Raw genomic sequence first — 24223 nt, 5'->3', positions numbered from 1 at the left:
TTTTTTTAATCAGAGGAGATTTGATTTTATAACAATAAACAGATTTTACCTTTTGATTTATCTTTAATTATTTTTAAATAGTTAAAAAAACAAAAATTTTAATTTTTCAATTATAAATGAAAACACCAAGGTAGTATACTAGCTACCAATTTTAATAAAGTTAAAACTTAAAAAAAATTTTAAATAACTCCTTTTAATTAAAAGCAATATTTTTAAACCATTAAAAAATTACTATGTATATTTCTCACTTTAGATTGTCTTTTCCATTGTGAATAACATTCAGATAGCTAACCTCAGAACCGTCCCTTAGAGCTACTTAGAAAATAATCGTAAATGGATGAAAACCCACCAGCAGTTATTTCAACTTTTACACATTTTTGTTACTGCCTACAGCTAATTTTCTCTCACAGGCTATTGAGGATTTACTCCAAGTAGTTTAAGCAGCCACAAAGAGAGAGAGATAATTATTGGTGAAGTTTAATTATGGTTTTTAAAGGAGAGCACGGCTACAAAGAAGCAAAGAAGAAAAGTGAGAGGATGATCTCTCTTAAGTGTTTAATCTAACATAATTTAATTTTTAAAAATATCTATATTTTCCATCATCTTCTGCAGTGGCAGAAATTTAGAACATGTTGGTTTCATTTTCTCATTCCATATTATTTTTTTTCATATTTAGAGATAATGCAAAGGTCATATGCCAGGTAAGTTCCAAATGTTGTACACTTAGAATGGTGGAATATGCAGTTTCATCTCACTACGCTTAGTCCCTACTACATATATAACATCAGGATGAAACCAACCAAAATATCATAAGTATCTACTGTTTCTATCAGGGTATAAAATGGTTCTATCAAATATTTCAAAAACTATGTCTTGCTTTTCCTAAAGAAATAAGTTATTTTAAATATGACAAATAAAGTACTTTAAAATACATTATATAACTTAAATTTCTTTTAAGTTGAGAATACAAAGTATAATTTAGTCCTTCCATGTTCAGTTTTGAGCTTTGACAAAGACTCTTCAGTTTTACCAAACTTTAGTCAGGCTGCTGTGAATCTTTTTCTCAACTTGATCTTGACTTTTGGAAGTTTAGTTTGTCTTTGCCTAACATAGTTTTAGCAAAACTTTTGGATGTAAGTTTAGCAAGAATCTTTACCCTTGATATCTAACCACCTTGATATCAGATCAAATTCAAGCCCCCACAACTGTTATGTAATTAACCTGATTTGCCCTCAGCAAGAATCCTGTCAAGTTGGTTTAGCAAGAATCTCCTCCTAACCCTCAAGCTTCCTCTTAGTAATTTTTTATTCACTGACCACTGAACACTGCTACAAGTCACCACTTGTCTATGCTATATTCAGAATTTAGCTCAATTTGATGCTGGAATCTCATTTCCCCTATTGTGAGACTTAATATTTTAATAAAGTATATTTTTGCTCCTTTAACTAATGTCCATCTTTGGTTTTCTTTGACACTTTTAGGATTGCACTCTACTAAGCTAGGAAAATTAAAAAAAAACAACAACAACATAGGCTCAGTTGAATCTAATGACCTTATCTGTTCCATAAAGGTAAAATGTTAAATTTTATGGATATTAATTTAGATATTTTCTTAAAAAACATAAACAGTTCATCATATAACAAAGAAAATGAGTGAAAAGTTTTATTCAAGCAATTGCTGCCTCAACTTCAGTCCTTGTTATTGGTCTATTCAGGAATTAAACTTCTTCCTAGTTTAGTCTTGGGAAGGTGTAAGTTTCCAGAAATGTATATATTTTAAATAAGTCAAGTGCTGTTGTTTTGTAGAATACCAGGATCTGGCCATCCATTTTAACATAATCTCTTCACTGATTTTTGTTTGATGTTCATGGTTATTATAAACAACTCATCACTTAATATATATCATTATTCCAAAAACAAAAGACATTATTTTAAGATAACATATTGCATTGATTTATTTTGTCTATTATAATCTCCAAATTGTAATATTACACAGTAATGTGATTTATCCTGTACTAATGATTAACATTCACTAGATTCTATAGTGAAAACACTAACAGCAGCAAGAATAACAATAAAAGCCGATTCACCCCATAACTAATTTAACTAATTTTTCAATATTATTTTTTATTTAAAAAAATTTATTTATTATCCTTTAAATTCTGGGGTACACATGCAGATGGTTGTAGATGGTGTCACAAATGGGATCAGTGTAAAGCGTCTTGTAATCCCGAGGAGCATTAAGTGACCAAGCAAGATGCCCACTGGACCCACTGTTTCCATTGCTCTCTTATAGCATCTGGAGATTGTAGATGCTCTCTTGGATTTTAAATCTTAATAGATTTGTGTTTAATTTATCCAAATTTGTTTGAGTAAATCTCTTATCTGAACTGGATTTGGAAGTTGGTGCAGAAAGTGGACTGGTTCCAGAAGAGAACTGGATTGAGTAATTAACTGGAATGAATCCAGTGAGAGTGTTCAGATGTGTGATTGGAGCAGCCAGAAACTATTAGTGAATGGCAATAGCAAAGACGGTGTGAGCTCAAGCTTTTGAAACCTTGCAGAGATTTTTTTTTTGTTCTATGCTCTTGGTTTCTTTATTTGTGTGTGTGTATGTACTTAGACAAAAATTATTGGCCAAATTAATAAAGGGTATTTGAAATCCAAAGCCAGCATTCAACATAAAAATAGGATCCTTAATTTCTGAGAACTGAGTCCTCTACCTTCCAGCTCTGTCTACATTTACATGTAAAAGTTGGTCCTGGAAGCAGCAAAACACTTAAAAAATGGTAAAATTTTATGAAAGAAATTTTAAAATTACAGTGGAATGCCCAAATCAATAATGCCGTACTTTAAAAAGTAAATTTAAAAATTAGCACCTCAATATTAGGTTCATCTAGGGATACTTGTTGATATGCAGAAGTTTCTAAAAAGAAGTATTATGATTTTATTTTTAAAAAGGAGTTAGGAAGGCAAATAAAAAGCCTAAGTGACTAAATTATAAGAAAAACTGAGAGTGCTAACTTTTCGGTTAAGTTACTATCTCACCCAAAAGGCAAGAGAAAGCTGAATAAAGTGTTTACAAAATGTAGCCCCTCAGCTAAAGTGAGCTAGCTTCTTTTTTAGAGGTATTCATGCTGAATATATACATGCTGAATTCTTTATTTGCGTTATTAGTTAGTGGGCTCTGTCTTAACTTCAGTAATTTAAGCTAAGAAATAGAATGTATTTTTCCTTCACTTATAAAGCTCAGTTTGGCTGGATATGAAATTCTGGGTTGAAAGTTCTTCTCTTTAAGGATGTTGAATACGCAGGTACTGAGAGATTGTGTCACCACCAGGCCTGCTTTACAAGAGCTCCTTAAAGAGGCACTATACATAGAAAGGAACACCCAGTACCAGCCATTCTAAAAACATACCAAATGCTAAAGAGCATCAACAAAAAAAAGAATCTGCATCAACTAACGGGCAAAACAGCCAGCTAGCATCAAAATGGCAGGATCAAATTCACACGTAACAATATTAACCCTAAATGTAAATGGGCTAAATGCAACAATCAAAAGACACAGACTAGCAAAATGGATAAAAATCCAAAACCCATCGGTGTGCTGTATCCAGGAAACCCATCTCACATGCAAGGATACAAAAAGGCTCAAAATAAAGGGATGGAGGAAGATTTACCAAGCAAATAAAGAGCAAAAAATAGCAGGAGTTGCAATTCTCTTCTCTGAAAAAATAGACTTGAAAGCAACAAAGATTAAAAGAGACAAAGAAGGTCATTACATAATGGTAAAAGGATCGATACAACAAGAAGAGCTAACAATCCTAAATATATATGGACCCAATACAGGAGCACCCAGATACATAAGGCAGGTTCATAATGATTTACAAAGAGACCTAGACTCCCAAAGAATAATAGTGGGATACTTTAACACTCCACTGTCAATATTAGACAGATCAACCAGACAGAAAATTAACAAGGATATCCAGGGCTTGAACTCAGACCTGGAACATCAAACCTGATAGACATTTACAGAACTCTCCACCCCAAAACCACAGAATATACATTCTTCTCAGCACCACATCACACTTACTCTAAAATAGACCACATAATACGAAGTAAAGCACTCCTCAACAAATGCAAAACAACTGAAATCATAACGAACAGTCTCTCAGACCATAGTGCAATCAAGTTAGAACTCAGAATTCAGAAACTAACTCAGAACTGCACAGCGTCATGGAAATTGAACAACTGGCTCTTCAATGTTGATTGGATAAACAATGAAATGAAGGCAGAAATAAAGAAGTTCTTCTAAACCAATGCAAACGAAGACACAACATTCCCGAATCTCTGGGACACATTTAAAGCAGTATATAGAGGAAAATATATAGCAATAAGTGCCCACATGAGAAGAGTGGATAGATCCAAAATTGACACCCTATCATCAAAATTGAAAGAGCTAGAGGAGAAAGATCAAAAAAACTGAAAACCTAGCAGAAGACAATAAATAACTAAGATCAGAGAAGAACTGAAGGAGATAGAGACACGAAAAACCCTTCAAAAAATCAATAAATCCAAGAGCTGGTTTTTTTAAAAGATCAACAAAATAGACAGACAACTAGCCAGACTGATAAAAAACAAAAGAGAGAACAACCAAATAGATATAATAAAAAACGATAAAGGGGAAATCACCACAGATTCCAAGGAAATTCAAAGCATCATCAGAGAATGCTACTAACAACTCTATGCGCATAAACTAGTAAACCTGGAAGAGATGGATAAATTCCTGGACACCTGTGTCCTCCCAAGTCTAAACCAGGAGGAAGCCGAAACTATGAATAGACCAATAACAAGGTCTGAAGTCAAGGCAGCAATTAAGAGCCTACCACACAAAAAAAAGCCCAGTTCCAGATGGGTTCACAGCTGAATTCTACCAGACACACAAAGAGGAGCTGGTACCATTCCTTTTGAAACTATTTCAAATAATCCAAAAAGAGGGAATCTTTCCCAAATCATTTTATAAGACCAAAATCATCCTGATACCAAAACCCGGCAGAGACCCAACAAGAAAAGAAAACTTCAGGCTAATATCCATGATGAACATAGACACAAAAATCTTCAACAAAACACTGGCAAACTGATTGCAACAGCACATCAAAAACTTATTCATCATGATCAAGTAGGATTCATCCCGAGGATGCAAGGCTGGTTCAACATACGCAAGTCTATAAATGTAATTCACCACATAAACAGAACCAAAAACAAAAACCACATGATTATCTCAATTGACGCAGAGAAGGCATTTGACAAAATTAAACAGCCCTTTATTCTAAAAACCCTCAATAAACTCGGTATCAATGGAACGTATCTCAAAGTAATAAAAGCTATTTACGACAAACCAACAGCCAATATCATACTGAATGAACAAAAACCGGAAGCATTCCCTTTGAAATCTGGCATTAGACAAGGATGCCCTCTCTCACCACTCCTATTCAATATAGTACTGGAAGTTCTAGCCAGAGCAATCAGGCAAGAAAAAGAAATAAAGGGTATTCAAATAGGAAAGGAGGAAGCCAAATTGTCTCTAATTGCAGATGACATGATAGTATATATGGAAGATCTGATTGTCTCAGCCCAAAAACTCCTAAAACTGATAAGCAACTTCAGCAAAGTCTCAGGATATAAAATCAATGTGCAGAAATCACAAGCATTCCTACACACCAATAATGGACATAAGAGAGCCAAATCAAGAACGAACTGCCATTCACAATTGCTACAAAAACAATAAAATACCTAGGAATACACCTTACAAGGAATGTAAGGGACCTCTTCAAGGAAAACTACAAACCACTGCTCAACAAAATAAGAGAAGACACAAACAGATGGAGAAACATTCCATGTTCATGGTTAGGAAGAATCAATATCGTGAAAATGGCTATACTGCCCAAAGTAATTTATAGAATCAATGCTATCCCCATCAAACTACCATTGACTTTCTTCACAGAACTGGAAAAATCCACCATGAACTTCATATGGAACCAAAAGAGAGCCTGTATAGCCAAGTCAATTCTAAGCAACAAGAACACAGCAGGAGGCTTTACACTACCGGACTTCAAACTATACTACAAGGCTACAGTAATCAAAACAGCATGGTACTGGTAGCAAAACAGAAATATAGACCAATGTAACAGAACAGAGGCATCGGTGGCAACACAACATATCTACAATCATACAATCTTTAATAAACCTGACAAAAACAAGCAATGGGGAAAGGATTCCCTGTTTAATAAATGGTGTTGGGAAAACTGGCTAGCCATGTGCAGAAAGCAGAAACTGGACCCCTTCCTGACACTGTACACTAAAATTAACTCCAGATGGATTAAAGACTTAAACATAAGACCTGGCACCATAAAAACCCTAGAAGAAAATCTAGGCAAAACCATCCAGGACATAGGAGCAGGCAAGGACTTCATGAACAAAACACCAAAAGCATTGGCAACAAAAGCCAAAATAGACAAATGGGACCTAATCAAACTCCACAGCTTCTGCATGGCAAAAGAAACAGTCACTAGAGTGAATCGGCAACCAACAGAATTGGAAAAAAATCTTTGCAGTGTACCCATCTGACAAAGGGCTGATATCCAGAATTTACAAAGAACTCAAACAGATCTACAGAAAAAAAAAAAAAAACAAGCACAGTCAAAAATGGGCAAACGATATGAACAGAAACTTTACCAAAGGAGACATGCATGAGGCCAACAAACGTATGAAAAAAATGCTCATCATCACTGGTCATTAGAGAAATGCAAATCAAATCCACACTGAGATACCATCTCACGCCAGTTAGAATGGTGATCATTAAAAAAATCTAGAGACAACAGATGCTGGAGAGGATTTGGAGAAAAAGGAACACTTTTACACTGTTGGTGGGAGTGTAAATTAGTTCAACCATTATGGAAGGCCGTGTGGTGATTCCTCAAGGCCTTAGAAATAGAAATTCCATTTGACCCAGCAATCCCATTACTGGGTATATATCCAAAAGACTATAAATCATTCTACTATAAGGACACATGCACACGAATGCTCATTGCAGCACTGTTTCCAATAGCAAACACCTGAAACCAACCCAAATGCCCATCAATGATAGACTGGACTGGGAAAATGTGGCACATATACACCATAGAATATTATGCAGCAATCAAAAATGATGAGTTCGTGTCCTTTGTAGGGACATGGACAAATCTGGAGAACATCATCTTCAGCAAACTGACACAAGAACAGAAAATGAAATACCACATATTCTCACTCATAGGCAGGTGAGGAAAAATGAGAACATATCGACACAGGGAAGGGAGTACTACACATCGGGGTCTATTGGGGGGAATGGGGAAGGACAGCGGGGGCGGGGAGCTGGGGATGGATAGCTTTGGGAGAAATGCCAAATGTGGGTGAAGGGCAGGAAGGCAGCAAAACACACTGCCATATGTGTACCTATGCAACTATTTTGTACGCTCTGCACATGTACCCCAAAACCTAAAATGCAATAAAAAAGGAAAAAAAAAAAAAAAGAAATAGAATGTAACTTCAAAAGACCACCTACTAAACTAAAACTGGTCTTCAAAATATATCTTTCTAGCATTTCATTGGCTACTTTGAAACATTTTTATTAATAAGTTTAAATCTATAAAGTAAGTCTTCATTTGTCAGGGATTTTGTTTGAAAATATTTTTGCTTTTTGTGTATTTTGAGCACTGTACACTAAAAAAAGAGAAAGATTGAGTCAGTAGAAACTCTTCAGCATTGCTTTAAATCTATGAACAAGCCTTACCTTTGTTTAATATGCTTGTCTGGTTATCTCTTCTTAACTGGGCCTTTATCTGCACCCTCCTTTCTTGGTTTGACCAACAGATCTTGCAATATTTAAAGCTGAAGTCTCATCTCTGTGTTTCGGGATATGTATTTCCTGCCTAATTTCAACTAAGTGTCATCCCTTTAGAAGTTTAGATTTAGGGTTGCCTAACTAACAGTTGTTTAGGACAATAAAACAGGTAATTCAAAGTTTGGTAGTAGAAAACAAAGACTATTTGGAAGTTGGGAAATGAAAAATCTTGATGACATTGAAAGACTTGCTTCTGAACAGTGTTTGTATGCCTGTATATAGCATGTGTATGTGATATTTCTATGTGATATAAGACATGTGTGGTAAATGAGGCTATTTGTGAATGTCTTTTTATTGTACTTTGGGCTCTGGGGTACATGTGCACATCCTGCATCCTGCAGGATTGTTGCAGAGGTACATACATGCACGGTGGTTTGCTGTCTCCATCACCCGCCTCCAGTTGCCTACATCAGGCATTTCTCCAGGTGTTATACCTTCCCTTCCTTTCTGGCCCCCACTGTCCCTCCCTTCCTCTCCTCTCTCCTCCACCCCCCTCTCGTAGCCCAGTGAGTGTTGTTCCCTTCCCTGTGCCCAAGTGTTCTCATTGTTTATCACTCACCTATGAGTGAAAACCAGTGGTGTTTGGTTTTCTGTTCTTGTGTCAGTTTGCTGAGAACGATGGTTTCTAGTTTCATCCATCTCTCTACAAAGGACAGGAAGTTATCTTTTTTATGGCTGCATAGTATTCCATGGTGTATATGTGCCACATTTTCCTTGTCCAGTCAGTTTATGTAGTATTGACAGGAGATAATAAAATATTTTTGCTTATATTTTGAGTAAAATGTAAAGAGAAAAGAAGAAGAAGAGGAGGAGGAGTAGAAAGGAGAGAATGATTCTGTCTCACGGTGTCTTTCTCAGGTGTGTGTGTGTATGTGTTTGTTTGTTTGTTTGTTTTGAGACAGAGTCTCACTCTGTCACCCAGGCTGGAGCTTGGTGTCACAATCTTGTCTCACTACAACCTCCACTTTCTGGGTTCAAGCAATTCTCTCACTTCAGCCTCACAAGTAGCTGGGACCACAGTCGAGTGCCATCACACCCAGCTAATTTTTGTATTCTTTGGTAGAGATAGTGTTTCACTATCTTGGCCAGGTGGGTCCTGAATTCATGGCTTCCAGTAATCCACCCTCCTCAGCCTCCCAAAGTGCTACAGTTACAGGTGTGAGCCACCTCGCCCAGCCTGTCAGGTGTTTGATGGCTTAGAAAACTGAGTCTGTTTCTAACAAAAAATATAAATATTTTTGCTTTTTAAAATGTTTTAAATACCACTTTGATTGAATGATTGACTATTTATTTTACAGTGACTTGTAATCTTATTGTGATCAAATGTTTTAAACCTTGATATATTTGATAGGGTTCTCAAAATCAAATTTTAAATTTAAAATTAAGTATTTTAACCTCATACTAACTTTTAGATGTGACAGATGGCCTCTAAATTATCCAAAAGAAAATTAATTTTTATTTTATTAATATTTTATACATTAAAATATCATTTTATATGTTAAATTATGTGGGAAGCATTTTCAAATAAGAAATAACTTTTAAACTTTGAATTATATTATTATGGATATGTTATTACTAAGTGCTCCAAATTGTTAACATTCCTAAGATTCTGATATGTCTTTGTATGTGTTATCAGTCATAATTATGGTTATCATGTCAAATTATTATAGGCCACAGAAATAACAAAATTGCATCTATAGTCTCAGTATATTCAGTCTTGTCCATAGTTAATTGCTTAATTCTGAAATATTTTCTGAAAGCTCTTTATAAGCAAGTAAAATTCTACAATGTGTGTCTTCAAGGAGGTTAATAAAAAGGATGAAAAGGACTGACAAGCACTCTTGAATACAGGTTTCTAATAAATTTAAAATCATATCACTTGGGGTACAAATTCCCAGAAATCTAATGAAGAGATTGAATCATATATAAAACTGCTAACCCAAGCAGGACAAGAATTAATTGAATACCACAGAAGTACTTGGCCAGACTTTTATGCTAAATTAGCCAGTACTGAAATTTACAAGACATACAATTAGAATGAATTCAATGGCCCAGGTCAAATTACCTATGGTAAACCATTTCGTAAGTACCATGCATGTGAACTGGAGAAAAAATAATGATATTTAAGAGGTTATAAATCCAGTGTTAAGCAAGGACTCATAGAGGGCCTGGAAGGATGCTTGGTCTTTCCTAAGTCCTTAGAGTTTCTATTATTAAAAACTCTGCACCCTATGACACATCATGGGAGAGGAAAATCATCCAAATTTTAGGTAGGTAGGTAGGTAGATAGATAGATAGATAGATAGATAGATAGACAGATAGATGTGTGTGTGTGTGTGTGTGTGTGTGTGTGTGTGCGCGTGTGTGGGTAGTGACTGTTCTAAATTGCTAAAATGGTTTGTGACCAATTGGCCAATGTTTGGTTTGCTGAACTCGTAATCCTAAGAAGACTATGAAAACTTTAGGTATATTTATACTATTTTCTGTGCCATTTAAACATTTATAGTGGGATTTCATTCAATTGGCATTTTCAATGCATGTTTTCTGGTTATTTAAAAGCTTTCCTATGCAAGAAAGCCAATGCTATAAGAGTAACTAAAAGGTTATTAGGAAATGTGTTTTCCTCATTGGGCATTCCTGTAAAAATCTTCAGCAATAGAGGTATTTGTTTCACTGGACAAGTTGTAAAACAATTAAATAGAGTATTACAGATTCAATAGCATTAGGCAAAGCTAACGGAATTGACTGGATTGCCCTGATCAAAGATACTTCAAATTGGTGACAATTGGGTCCACTTCCAGGAGAAAACATAAGTGGACTCCTTATGAAATAGTCGCTGTGAGGCCTATGACCCTAATAATAAAACTTCATGTATCTTCCACTCCTAAACTCTGACATAAATAAATTCTGTGAGGTTTTAATGCATTATGCCAAAATTAATTTTTACCACATAAAGAAAGCATTTCATGACTTGCCCAATGAAGACAATCAAGCTATTCATGAACAAAACCTGGAGATTGGGTATTCTGAAAATGATTAAAAGAAAGACTGTCCTTGCTGCCCACCCTACAGCAAAATGTCAGAACCTTAAACCATAAATTTTTAATCTCACAACTCAGAAGGGCCCTGTTAGATTCTTGAACTGTACACCCATTGGAAACCTTAAGGTAAAGCTAGTCAAGAAAATTTCTTCCCAGAATCTGACAACCTCCTAGAAGTGGACAGCTTTCCCAAGATTGTGGAGCAAGACTTCTCTGCCATCATGAGACTATTAACTCTCTTGTTTTTCTTATCCCTCTGTGAACAATAGAACTGGAAAAGGAGTCTTATGTGTACTCATGGGGTACACTTTTAAAGATTTTACTGCCAACTTTATACATAGACAATCTTATGTTTCTCTTTCTCTCTCTCTCTTTTAGTTAAATTCTGGGATACATATATAAGATGTGCAAGTTTGTTACATAGGTATGTATGTGCAATAGTGGTTTGCTACACCTATCAGCCTGTCATCTAGGTTTTAATACCTGCATGCATTAGGTATTTGTCCTAATGCTCTCCCTCCTTTTGCCCCCCACTCCCCGACAGGAGTGTGTGATGTTCCTCTCCTTGTGTCCATTAGTTTTCATTGTTCAACTCCCACTTATGAGTGAAAACATGAAGTGTTTGGTTTTCTGTTCCTGTGTTTGCTGAGGTTGATGGCTTCCAGCTTCATCCATTTCCTGCAAAGGACATGATCTCATTCTCATTTTTGGCTGCATAGTATTCCATGGTATATTTGTATCATATTTTCTTTATCCAGTCTATCTTTGATGGGCATCTGGGTTAGTTTCATGTCTTTGCTACTGTAAATAGTGCTGCAATAAATCTATGTGTGTGTTTCCCTTTATAGTAGAATGATTTATATCCCTTTGTATATATACCCAGGATTGGGAGTGCTGGGTCAAACGGTACTTTTGGTCCTAGATCCTTGAGGAATTGCCACAGTCTTCTATAGTAGATAAACTAGTTTAAACTAGTTTACATTCCCACCAACAGTGTAAAAGTGTTCCTGTTTCTCCACATCCTCTCCAGCATCTGTTGTTTCCTGATGTTTTAATAATCACCATTCTGAGTGGCATGACATGGTATCTCATTGTGGTTTTGATTTGCATTTCTCTAATGATCAGTCATGATCAGCATCTTTTTCATGTATTTGTTGGCCACAAAAATGTCTTCTTTTCAGAAGTATCTGTTCATATCCTTTGACCACTTTTTGATGGGGTTGTTTGTTTCTTGTAATTTGTTTAAGTTCCTTGTAGTTTCTGGATATTAGATCTTTGTCAGATGGGTAGATTGCAAAAATTTTCTCCCATTCTGTAGGTTTCCCGTTCACTCTGATGCTAGTTTCTTTTGCTGTTCAGAAGCTCTTTAGTTTAATTAATTATATTTGTCAATTTTGGCTTTTGTTGCAATTGCCTTTGGTATATTCGTCATGAAGTATATGCCCATGCCTATGTCCTGAATTGTATTGTCTAGGTATTCTCATGTTTTTATGGTTTGGGGTTTTACATTTAAGCTTTTAATCCATCTGGAATTAATTTTTGTATAAGGTGTAAGGAAGGGGTCCAGTTTCAGTTTTCTGCATATGGCTATCCAGTTTTCCCAGCACCATTTATTAAATAGGAAATCCTTTCCCCATTGCTAGTTTGTGTCTGGTTTGTTGAAGAGAAGATGGTTGTAAATGTGCAGTTCTATTTCTGAGGTCTCTGTTCTGTTCCATTGGTCTGTATGTCTGTTTGGTACATGTTCCATGCTGTTTTGGTTACTGTAGCCTTGTACTATAGATGGAAGTCAGTTGAGCATGATGCCTCCAGCTTCATTCTTTTTGCTTAGGATTGTCTTGGCTCTACAGGCTCTTTTTTGGTTCCATATGAAATTTAATGTAGTTTTTATTTTTTTCCCTTTTCTAATTCTGTGAAGAAAGTCAATCTTAGTTTGATGGGAATAGCATTGAATCTATAAATTATTTGGGCCATATGGCCATTTTCACTATATTGATTTTTTCTATCCATGAGTATGGAATGTTTTTCCAGCTGTTTGTGATCTCTCTCTTATTTTACATGCAGTAGTTTGTAGTTATCCATGAAGAGGTACTTCTTGTGCCTTGTAAACTGTATCCCTAGGTATTTTATTCTCTTTGTAGCAGTCGTGAATGGAAGTTCACTCATTATTTGGTTCTCTACTTGTCTATTGTTGGTATATAGAAAAGCTTGTGATTTTTTGCACATTGTTTGTGTATCCTGAGACATTGCTGAAGTTGCTTATTAGCTTAAGGCATTTTGGAGGTTTTCTAATATAGAGTAATATCATCTGCAAACAGAGACAATTTGACTTCCTCCCTTCCCACTTGAATATCATTTATTTCTTTCTCTTCCCTGATTATCCTATTCATAACTTCTAATACTATGTTGAATAGGAGTAGTGAGAGAGGGCATCCTTTACTTGTGCCAGTTTTCAAAGAAAGTTCTTCCTGCTTTTGCTCATTCAGTATGATATTGGCTATGGGTTTGTCATAAATGGCTCTTATTTTGAAATATGTTCCATCAATACCTAGTTGATGGAACATTAGAGTTTTTAACATAAAATAATTTTGAATTTTATTTAAGGCCTTTTCTGCATCTATTGAGATAATCATGTGGTTTTTTTCATTGATTCTGTTTATGAGGTGGATTGCAATTATTAATTTACATATGTTGAACCAGATTTGCACCCAGGGATGAACCTGACTTGACCATGGTGCTTTAGTTTTTGATGTGCTGGATTTGGTTTGCCAGTGTTTTACTGAGGATTTTCAAATCAATGTTCATCAAGGATAATGGCCTGAAGTTTTCATTTTTTGTTGTGTCTCTGCCAAGTTTTGGATGATGATGATGATGATGCCGACCTCATAAAATGAGTTAGGAAGGAATCCCTCCTTTTCAATTGTTTGGACTAGTGTCAGATGGAATGGTACCAGCTCTTCTTTATATCTCTGGTAGAATTTGGCTGTAAATCCATCTGATCCTGGGCCTTTTTGGCAATCTTATGTCTTGATGGACAGCAGACAAAGGGCCAGAATGAGTGAGATATATTTAATAGTACCTTTTGTGCTCTATAATCACTTAAAAACAGAACATCAGTCCACTCCTCTTAACGTACATCATAGATTAAAGGTGGGGGGGGACCTTTACCCTTTTTTATGGGCATCATTTGCTAGGTCCATTTTTCCACAGGTTAGTGTAAATGAGCCACAATATTAGAAATGTGCCTCTTATAATAATCTCTATAGAAGATTCACCAGTAAGGGCTATGACTGCAGAGTCAACTTTTAAAAAGTTTCTTCATAATGTTGTGCTAGATATTAAAATTTCTTCTGATTACTTATGGCCAAACAGGGAAAAGTCTGACACTTCTTGATGCATGTGGATAAATACATTAGGCAATATAAAGACTCAGGTCACGGAATTGACAAATAGTTTCCTGGTTAAAAGAAGTAGATTGTTTTTTTCTGGCACATTCTTTAATCTATTTGATTTTAGGTGGTTTGGTTAACAAGGTGCTAAGGAGCATTCTCTGAACTCTCTGTAATGATGGAGAGGTAAATCATCCCGGGACAGGCATGATCTAAATTGCAACATGAATCACTTTGCCACAATGGATTGATATCACCGTCATCATTAGCAGAGTAAACATTATTTTGATTGTGAATGAGATTTTGACCACAATGGATTATAAGCTGAATGAGGTATTCACCAAAATGGATTCTAAAATAAATCCTATTAAGTTTAAAAGAATATATATCATCAGACATCAGAAGTATGTTTTCACACTACAATGAAATTAAATTTGACACCAATAACAGAAAGACAGCTGGAAAATCTCCAGGTACCTGCAAATTAAACAACAAACTTCTAGATAATCTGAGTCTAAAATTAAATTCAAAGAGATTTTGTAAAACATTTTGGACTAAATAAAAATGAATATGAAACATATTATATTTTGTGGAAAATTTAATTTAAAAACTGCTGCAAAGGTAGGTTTTTGGTGTGTGTGTGGGGGAATTACAGCGTTAGATGCATCCATTAGGAAAAAAGAAAATCAAAATCAGAAAACTAAGTTTCCATCTTGGGACACTACAGCTAGATATTAGCAAAGCAATAATTTAACATCCCAACCTCAGTTACGACATTCCAGTGATAGTGACCAGATATCAGATTAATTTTGTTTGCTGTTTTTATAAATTACAACAGTAAACATATGCCTAATCAGCACTCTCCCTCAAAAAATACCTAGTACTTTCTTTTCACATTCATACACATATTTAATAGCAATGAAAATTTCATTTGATTTTAGAATTTCAAACTGTCATAGAAGGCAATAGGAATGTGTTAGTACAAATTTAACAACACAGAATATGATTTATTAGAAAAGGTGAAGATTCAAGTTCTCTACTGCTGATAGAAGAAAGGCAAGATTAGATTAAAAATATGGACCTTTCCTTTTCATCTCTCTTCAGATTCATGCCTATATTATATCTGCCCGGCTATCTTACAAACAGCCTCTTCTAGTCTATATTTAGAGAAGCAGCTGGCAATATTTTATGTCTGTAGACTCATGAAGTATCTATGGTGTTTCTGGGGGGGGGGAGATAAATTTTTAAAAAGTAGTCTCTAAGTTTGTTTAACAGGTGGCAGCTGCTGAACAAATCAAAGTTTTGAGATAGAACAAACAAATTAGGATTTAGAGGTGAACAGTTTTCCAAAAACTAACGTTAACAGTCTCATAAGAATTTGGATGCATTCACAAATGTAATATACTGTTTTAAGTTGTCATTCTACAAAAGTATACATGCTGGGAAATCATGAGCCTCATGCTAGAACATGGAAATTTTCTAAGATTATGGCAAATCTCTGGATTGTGTCTACCATCTGTTTAACATGAATTTATCACTAGTTATTGGCTTGGAGTAAGTAATCTTTAAATTCTCTATTCAGTTTGAACAGTGATCTGTAAAGTATCATTCACAGAGCCTCTGCAGGACTTCCATGACTCAGCCAGCACCATGCTTAATACAAATTTGAAGCAAAAACAAAAACAAAAATGATTTATATCCAGCTGTGGCCAAATTGTAGCTCATAGCTTAAACCTGTCCTTCTGTGAATCCAATATTGCAAAGAGAACAGCTGTATGGGCAATGCTACACTTTCCTTATTAACCATGCAGAAATAAAAGCTGCCAGAGAGGAGGTTTCTATCTTAAAGTAATGCCTGACTACAGCACTGAGGATAATTTACTTAAATTGCAAATCATGTGTAGAACATTAGATCCCTTGTACTCTGATAATAAGATCTAAATTATTGGTGGTACTCCCAGAGGGTATCATCCCTAATGGTCCAAACAGTTATGAAGTTTTAAGATGCTATAATTAAATTACTTTTATATTTTTTTCTTTTATATTTTACCCTGTAGTATGCATGCATAAAGCAGTGGCTTTTATTTGTCCTAAAGCCCATTATGTAAGTCTGTCAGTTGTAGAGGACTACACCCTTCCTGTGCATTTTATTATATTTCGGTGCCCATATAATCTCTGAGATTGTGAACTCAGATAAATTTCTAGACAAAACAATATTGAAAACAAAAGCAAAAATATCAACAGTGACAGAATTATAAGTATATTTGATGATAGACCTTCACTGAAACATATGGAGCTATAAAAATCAAATATAGTCACAGGGAGGTAAAAGGCATAAAAGAGTTTTACATTTAACTATCTATTTGATATATATTTCTACTTGGGATTTTGAAAAAAATATCTTAAGTGTAATATATCCAAAACAATGCTTCTGATTTTCAAGATTGAAAATGGTACCAGCAATCTTCATGACTCAGGTAATTACTTACTCCCCCACCACTACTTCGTTATAGAGTTATATTGCATCTATCTCTAGGATATATTTTGGTTCAGACAATCTCTATTGATCTCTGTTTATAGTGACAGTCACCCAAACCACCATTATCTGTTATTCCAAACTTGTCTTCATTCTTTTAAGTTATTTTATCTTCCTTGACATTATTTTAAACTTTTATATTACATTGTTTACAGAACAATTGGAGTAGTTTATGAAGACAGAAACAACACAAAACAAAAATACGCCAAGAATCCAGTGTCAACACTAAAAAGGTGGCAATGACCTATCATTAATAAAACCCAAACTCATCGTGGTTTCTGTTTTTCTCTCCAACCTCATCTAATACCACATTTTACTCTTTATCTACTATACTCCTAAAACTAGCAGATTGTCTTTTCTTTGAACATGTCAAGAACTTTTTGAATTTAGGGTGTTTGCATATTGTTTTCTTTAATTCTATTATTTTTCCTTTAGCTCTTTAAATGTTGTCTCATTTTTCTCCTGGTTTATAGAACCTAATCTGTTTCCTCCTGAAAACTTTATTCAAACTGGCCTATAAAATAACAGGATCTATTGGCCCATGTATTAAAAGTCCAGATGAAATGCAGACTTCAGGTTTCTTTAATCCAATAGTGTCAGCTCCATTTCTCTGGATTTGCTAAAAGTTATTTCTCTGAGGTGGCTTTGATCAGAAAATGTATAGAAATGGTGACAACATTTCCAGGATTCATAGACATGTACCATATCATCCTATGTAACAGGGAAGTAATTATCTCATGTTTATATATTAAGATTATGTTCTTTTTACTTCTTTAGAAAACCAACCTTATTTTTCAAAATTAGAGTTCACAGTCATGCTTGAATTAACAGGTGTATAATAAGAAATATTCAGGAGTTGTTTTAATTACTCCCGTATCACCTGCCTCATTTCTAGGCGGTGTTAGTATCTCTCCAAGCAGATAAGTTGTGGTTATGCAAATAAAAATTAGTGTGGCTCCCAAATAAGAGAAGTTATCTCCAACATCCTCTGCAAGAACTCAGTTCAAATATTATTTTCAAAAATATCATCTATAATTGTACTACCTGAAATAGCTTCCTCCAGTAACTTTCTATCCCATCATTACTGATTTTCTTCTGTGTACTTATCACAATTTATAATAGTGTTGCTTATTATACTTTAATTTGTTTATTGCTTATATCTTCTGCTCTGAAAGATTCAAGAAGATAAAGACTTTTTGATGTTACTTTTGTTTTATTCCACAACTAGTTCAAGGCTTGTATATGTTAGATGTTGTGGTTTCCTCTCTCTGCTGTAAGAAACTTAAAACAATACAAATTTATTATCTTATAATTCTTGTGTAAATAAATTGATAATGCCTTTTATTCAGTTAAAATCTGGCTTTACCATACTTTGTACCACTTTTCCATTTAGCATTTTCTGGAGGCTCCAGGGTGGAAACATTTTTCCTGCCTTTCCAGATTTTAGAAGCTGCCCACATTCCTTCAGCCATGGTCCTCTCCCATATTCAAAGCAACAAATGGCCAATTGACTCTTTCTCACCATACCTTAACTCTCGTTCTGACTTTATCCTCTTACTCTTTCACACTGAAAAGATCCTTGTGATTATATAGGACCTAACCTAATTGAGGATAATCTTTTTGTTTTAAGGTCACCTGATGAGCAATCTTTATTTCATTTTCACTTTGGTTTTCTCTCATTAGGTGACATAGCATATTGTGAGGTTTAAAGATTAGGATGTAGACATCCATGGAGGCCATTATTCCACTTACTATACAGGCTAAATTCACATTTGAACTGTTTAAAGAAGTTAAAAAGGGAAATTACTGACATAATATGAAATATATTGTTCAAGGCAAAGTAACAAGCAAAAAGTCAAACTCGTAGTTACAGAGTAGAAAGGTAGTTATTATATATTTGGTCGGGGGTAGTGAGAAAAGGGGAGTTGTGTTCAAATATCCTAACTCTCAGTTATAAGATGAATAAGTTCTAAAACACAGAAAGCACAATACAATTATTGTAGTTACTAATAATGGATGGTATACTTGAAATTTGTTAAGAACATATGTATCAAGCCTTCTCATTACAAAAAAGCGCAAGTAGGTGAAACAATAAATAGGTTCACAATGTATACATTTATCAAAAATTCATGTTGTACATCTCAAATATATTCAATATTTATTTATTAAATATACCTCAGTAAAGCTGAGGTGGAAGTAAAAACAAAATCTTGTACTCATAAGTGACCAATTATTTAATATTACTTAAAATGCATTAAACAAGCAAAGTCACTTTTATGGAAAAATATAATAAATAATATCTATATTGCAGACAATACAGATAGAAATTATAAGCTGTTACTTACAATAATCACTGAAAAATTAAAGCATATATTTCTAGGAAGTACTTAAACATCTAGACAAGCAAAGCTTACTAAGTAATATTAGAAAACTACCGCCTAATAATTTTAGTTATAAAAAGATGGGCCAGAGTCAAACTGGTTAGATTGAAATTGTGTATAATGTAGGTATAATAGGCATCTGGAGATGGATACAGAAATGAAGATGTATCAGAAGCAGACGCACAGAAGGAGAAAGAGGCTGAAACTGAGAAGAAAGAGTGAGAAAGTAAAATGTAAGAAAGAAAAAGAGGAGGAGAAAAAAGAGGCACAGAGGAGTATCAGCAGAGAGAGGAGAAAGAAGAGTAAATGACAGCAACAAATCTACAGAAAATACAAACACCACAGATGACTCTCATTGCCTGTTTTGTTATACTGAACAATAGACTAAATAGACTAACAAGAAATAGTGGGAAAATGTTGAGAACATTGTATCATCCTCTAACACATTTATGATGAAACCTAGGGATTGTAGAGCTAATATAAGTGCTAGCCAGTGGTAAAGTTACTGCAGATAACTGCACCATAGTATTTTATATAAAGAGGAGAATTACTCATAGGTAAATACAAGTTGAAAAGAGAATCACAGTAAGTTTTAATAAAGGCTATATTCAGAAAGAACACTATGGTAATTCAGCAGAAGTCTATCACTCCAGTATTATAGTGAAAATAGATGATATAAAACTAAATGAACTTCAATTTTCTATGTCTTTTTTGAAATTCAAATGTTTATTTTTTATTATGCTTTAAGTTCTGTGGTACAAATGCGGAATGTACAGGTTTGTTAGATAGATATACACATGCCATGGTGGTTTGCTGCATCCAACACCCCCATCATCTACATTAGGTAATTCTCCAAATGTTATCCCTCCCCCATACCCCCACATCTTGCTATCCCATCCCTAGTCCCCCCACATCCCAACAGGCCCCGGTGTGTGATGTTCCCCTCTTTGTGTCCCTGTGTTCTCATTGTTCAACACCCACTTATGAGTAGAAATTGTGGTGTTTGGTTTTCTATTCCTGTGTTAGTTTGCTGAGAATGATGGTTTCCAGCTTCATCCACGTCCCTACAAAGGACGTGAACTCATGCTTTCTATGACCGCATAGTATTCCATGGTGTATTTGTGCCACATTTTCTTTATCCAGTCTATTATTGATGGACATTTGGATTGGTTCCAAGTCTTTGCTACTGTAAACAGTGCTGCAATGAATATACATGTGCATGTGTCTTTATAATAGAATGATTGATAATCCTTTGGGTATATATCCAGTAATGGGATTGCTGGGTCAGATGGTATTTCTATTTCTAGATCCCTTAGAAATCACCACACTCTCTTCCACAATGGTTGAACTAATTTACACTCCCACCAACAGGGTAAAAGCCATCCTATTTCTCCACATCCTCTCCAGCATCTGTTGTCTCCCTATCTGTTCTGCTGTTAATATTTGCAATTGTATTACGGAATTCTTGTAGTGTGTTTTTCACCTTTATTTGATCATGTTTTTCTTTCTCATAATGGTCATTTTGTCTATCAGCTCACATATTGTTTTAACGTAACTTGAGATTCCTTCAATTGGGTTTTGACATTCACCTGAATCTTGATGATTTTCTTTCCTATCCATAATCTGAATTCTATTGCTGTCATTTCAGCCATTTCAGCCTGGTTGAGAACACTTATTGGAGAATTAGTGCCGTCATTTGGAGGAAAGAGGACAGTCTGGATTTTTGAGTAGCCAGAGTTCTTGCACAGGTCCTTTCTCATGTGAGGGCTGATGCTTCTTTAGTTGCAATGTGATGTGAGTACAGTCAGTAGACTTCTTTTCTAGAAGTTTTCAGATGGCTGAGGTTTTCTGCAGCATCTTTAATTGTAGCTGAATTTTTATGCTTGATTTCACAGCAGGATACATTAGCAAAGTATTTTGGGTGTTGAAGTTTGGGCTGCAATCCAGTAGCTTGTGCTTAAGCGTAACAGCCAGTAGGTAGGATCTTGCTTAGCCGCATGCTCTTCTGTATTTCCTCATAATTGCTGCCATGCTCCCTCTCAGTGCTCTGAGAGTTGGGCTCCTCTTCCACTAGAGTACTGGCGGCAGATCTCAACTTGCACTCTTGGGCTGTACACTGCAGCTCTAAAGCAAACTCAGGCTTCATGTTGCCTACTTAGCTTGGGGGCGGCAGGTGAAGGAAATTTGGTTTTGGTATAAGGCCTTTCACTTGTCTCTTAGGACTCTACCCCAGAGAAATGCAGAGCCATTGTCAATGAGTTTGATTGGCCTGGACTGTGGCTGCTGTGCTGTAGGCTCAAGACGGGGGCCCTGGGTGGTGACAAGCAGGGGCTGCAGGGGTAGGAGTATATGTAGGAGACAGAATGGCATCTTCTCCTTAGGGCAACTGCAGCTTGCTGGAGCTGTGGTTAAGGCACTCAAGTTCTTTCTCATTTCCTAGTCTGAGGACAGCAAGGATTAGTACACTTCAGTGGCAGTGGTGGTGGGTCATTTAGATGCCTCCTCTGAGAGCTCCACTTTAAATAAATGTAGAGCCACTGCAACTGGGAATGTTCAGCCAGTGGATTGGGCTACTACACTGCTGTCCCAAGCTAGGATGGCAGCTTGGTGAAAAGTAGGGAATAGAAGCTCATAGAGAAGAGAAACTGGGCTCCTCTCCATATTGTGACTGCTGCATGCTGTAGATACCAGTGTAGCTTTCAGCCCTTTATTTCTTTCCCATCCTGAAGGCAGTTTTAGGAATAGGGAAGTACTACTGCAGCTGCAATGACAGGGGCTGTGAGTTGTCTCTGGAGTTTCCTTTCCAGAGAAATGTAGAGGTACAATCCAACGAAGTATTCAGGAGGGGCAGAGTAATTGTGTTGGAGGTCCAGGTCAGGAAATCCTGCACAAGGAAAAGAAGCGGGACCCATGTGGAAAACGAAGCTTTTCCATAGGGTAGTTGTGTTGTGCTGGGGATCCACACCAGTCTCTAATCACCCTGCTCGCTCCAAAACCTCAGAGCAACTGTGGTGAGGGCTGCAAGGTAGTAAAAACGGCAGCTTGTTCCTCCCTCTGCAAGCTCCTCAGAGGGAGCTGCCTCCCAGGGAACTGAAGTGATGCTCTCAGCCTGAGAACCCAGGTAAGGCTGGTCTGGTCACACTAAGGTCTCAGGCCAAGAAGACCTTTTCCAGCTAGGTACGGTGGAGGAAAAGCCAGCATTTCATTGGTGCTCAGCTCCTGGATTTGGTCCCTTTCCTGGGGGTATGCACAGGAGCATAACCATTCCCATTTCCAGAGCTGCAGCTGTTAATGCCAGGATGCCCCCGGCTCAAAGACTCCTAGGACTCTGCATTTGTTTTGTTGGCCCAGACTCCATGCTGCTCTCCATGTCAGTCTAGAGGCCCAGTTTTGGGAGAGGGCGATTACAGGGGAATCTCCTGAGCCCAGAGTTTCAAAGGTCCATATCAGGAATATATGTCTCCAGGGATTCTTACTCACCATTTCCCCATGAGGGGTGGTTCCCTGGATCAATGCCACTCTCAGGTGAGTGGTCATCACATCTCACTTCTCTCCATTCTCTGTCGGTCAAGTTGTTTCTTTGATGAATCCCAATGTGTCCTCTTGTATGTTCTGGTGGAAAAGAGAATACTTACTAGTCTTTCTTCTCTCCATGAGAGTGGCACACAGAAGCTTGCTGGAGATGTGGCTAAAGCACAAGATAGCTTCTAGTCAGCTATCTTGGATTCTCCCTCCTAAATATATTTTAGTAAGTGTTGGTGAGGAAGTGCGAAAATGTACATAAACTGGAATTCTTATTTGTTTATTTATTTTATTGCATATTAGGTTTTGGGGTACATGTGCAGAACATGCAAGATAGTTACATAGGTACACACGTGACAGTGTGCTTTGCTGCCTTCCTCCCTTCACCCACATCTGGCATTTCTCCCCATGCTATCCCTCCCCAGCTCCCCCGCTGCTGTCCCTCCCCTATTCCCCCAATAGATCCCAGTGTGTAAAACTCCCTTCCCTGTGTCCATGTGTTCTCATTGTTCATCACCCACCTATGAGTGAGAATATGTGGTATTTCATTTTCTGTTCTTGTGTCAGTTTGCTGAGAATGATGTTCTCCAGATTCATTCATGTCCCTACAAAGGACATGAACTCATCATTTTTGATTGCTGCATAATATTCCATGGTGTATATGTACCATATTTTCCTTGTCCAGTTTATCATCGATAGGCATTTGGGTTGTTTCCAGGTCTTTGCTATTGTAAACTGTGCTGCAATGAACATTTGTGTGCATGTATCCTTATAGTAGAACGATTTATAGTCCTTTGGATATATAACCAGTAATGGGATTGCTGGGTCCATTGGAATTTCTATTTCTAAGGCCTTGAGGAATCACCACACTGTCTTCCACAATGGCTGAACTAGTTTACACTCCTACCAACAGTGTAAAAGTGTTCCTATTTCTCCACATCCTCTCCAGCATCGGTTGTCTCTAGATTTTTTTAATGATCGCCATTCTAACTGGCGTGAGATGGTATCTCAGTGTGGATTTGATTTGCATCTCTCTAATGACCAGTGATGAGGAGCATTTTTTCATATGTTTGTTGGCCTCATGTAAGTCTTCTTTTGTAAAGTGTCTGTTCATATCCTTTGCCCATTTTTGAATGGGCTTGTTTGTTTTTTTCTTGTAAATCTGTTTGAGTTCTTTGTAAATTTTGATATCAGCCCTTTGTCAGATGGGTAAACTGCAAAGATTTTTTCCCATTCTGTTGGTTGTCGATTCACTCTAGTGACTGTTTCTTTTGCTGTGCAGAAGCTGTGGAGTTTCATTAGGTCCCATTTGTCTATTTTGGCTTTTGTTGCCAATGCTTTTGGTGTTTTGGTCATGAAGTCCTTGCCCACTCCTATGTCCTGAATGGTTTTGCCTAGATTTTCTTCTAGGGTTTT

Source organism: Callithrix jacchus, chromosome 16 (assembly GCF_049354715.1).
Source record: "Callithrix jacchus isolate 240 chromosome 16, calJac240_pri, whole genome shotgun sequence".
Lineage (NCBI taxonomy): Eukaryota > Metazoa > Chordata > Mammalia > Primates > Cebidae > Callithrix > Callithrix jacchus.
The sequence above is the reverse complement of the archived record's forward strand: the minus strand, read 5'-3'. Positions refer to the sequence as shown.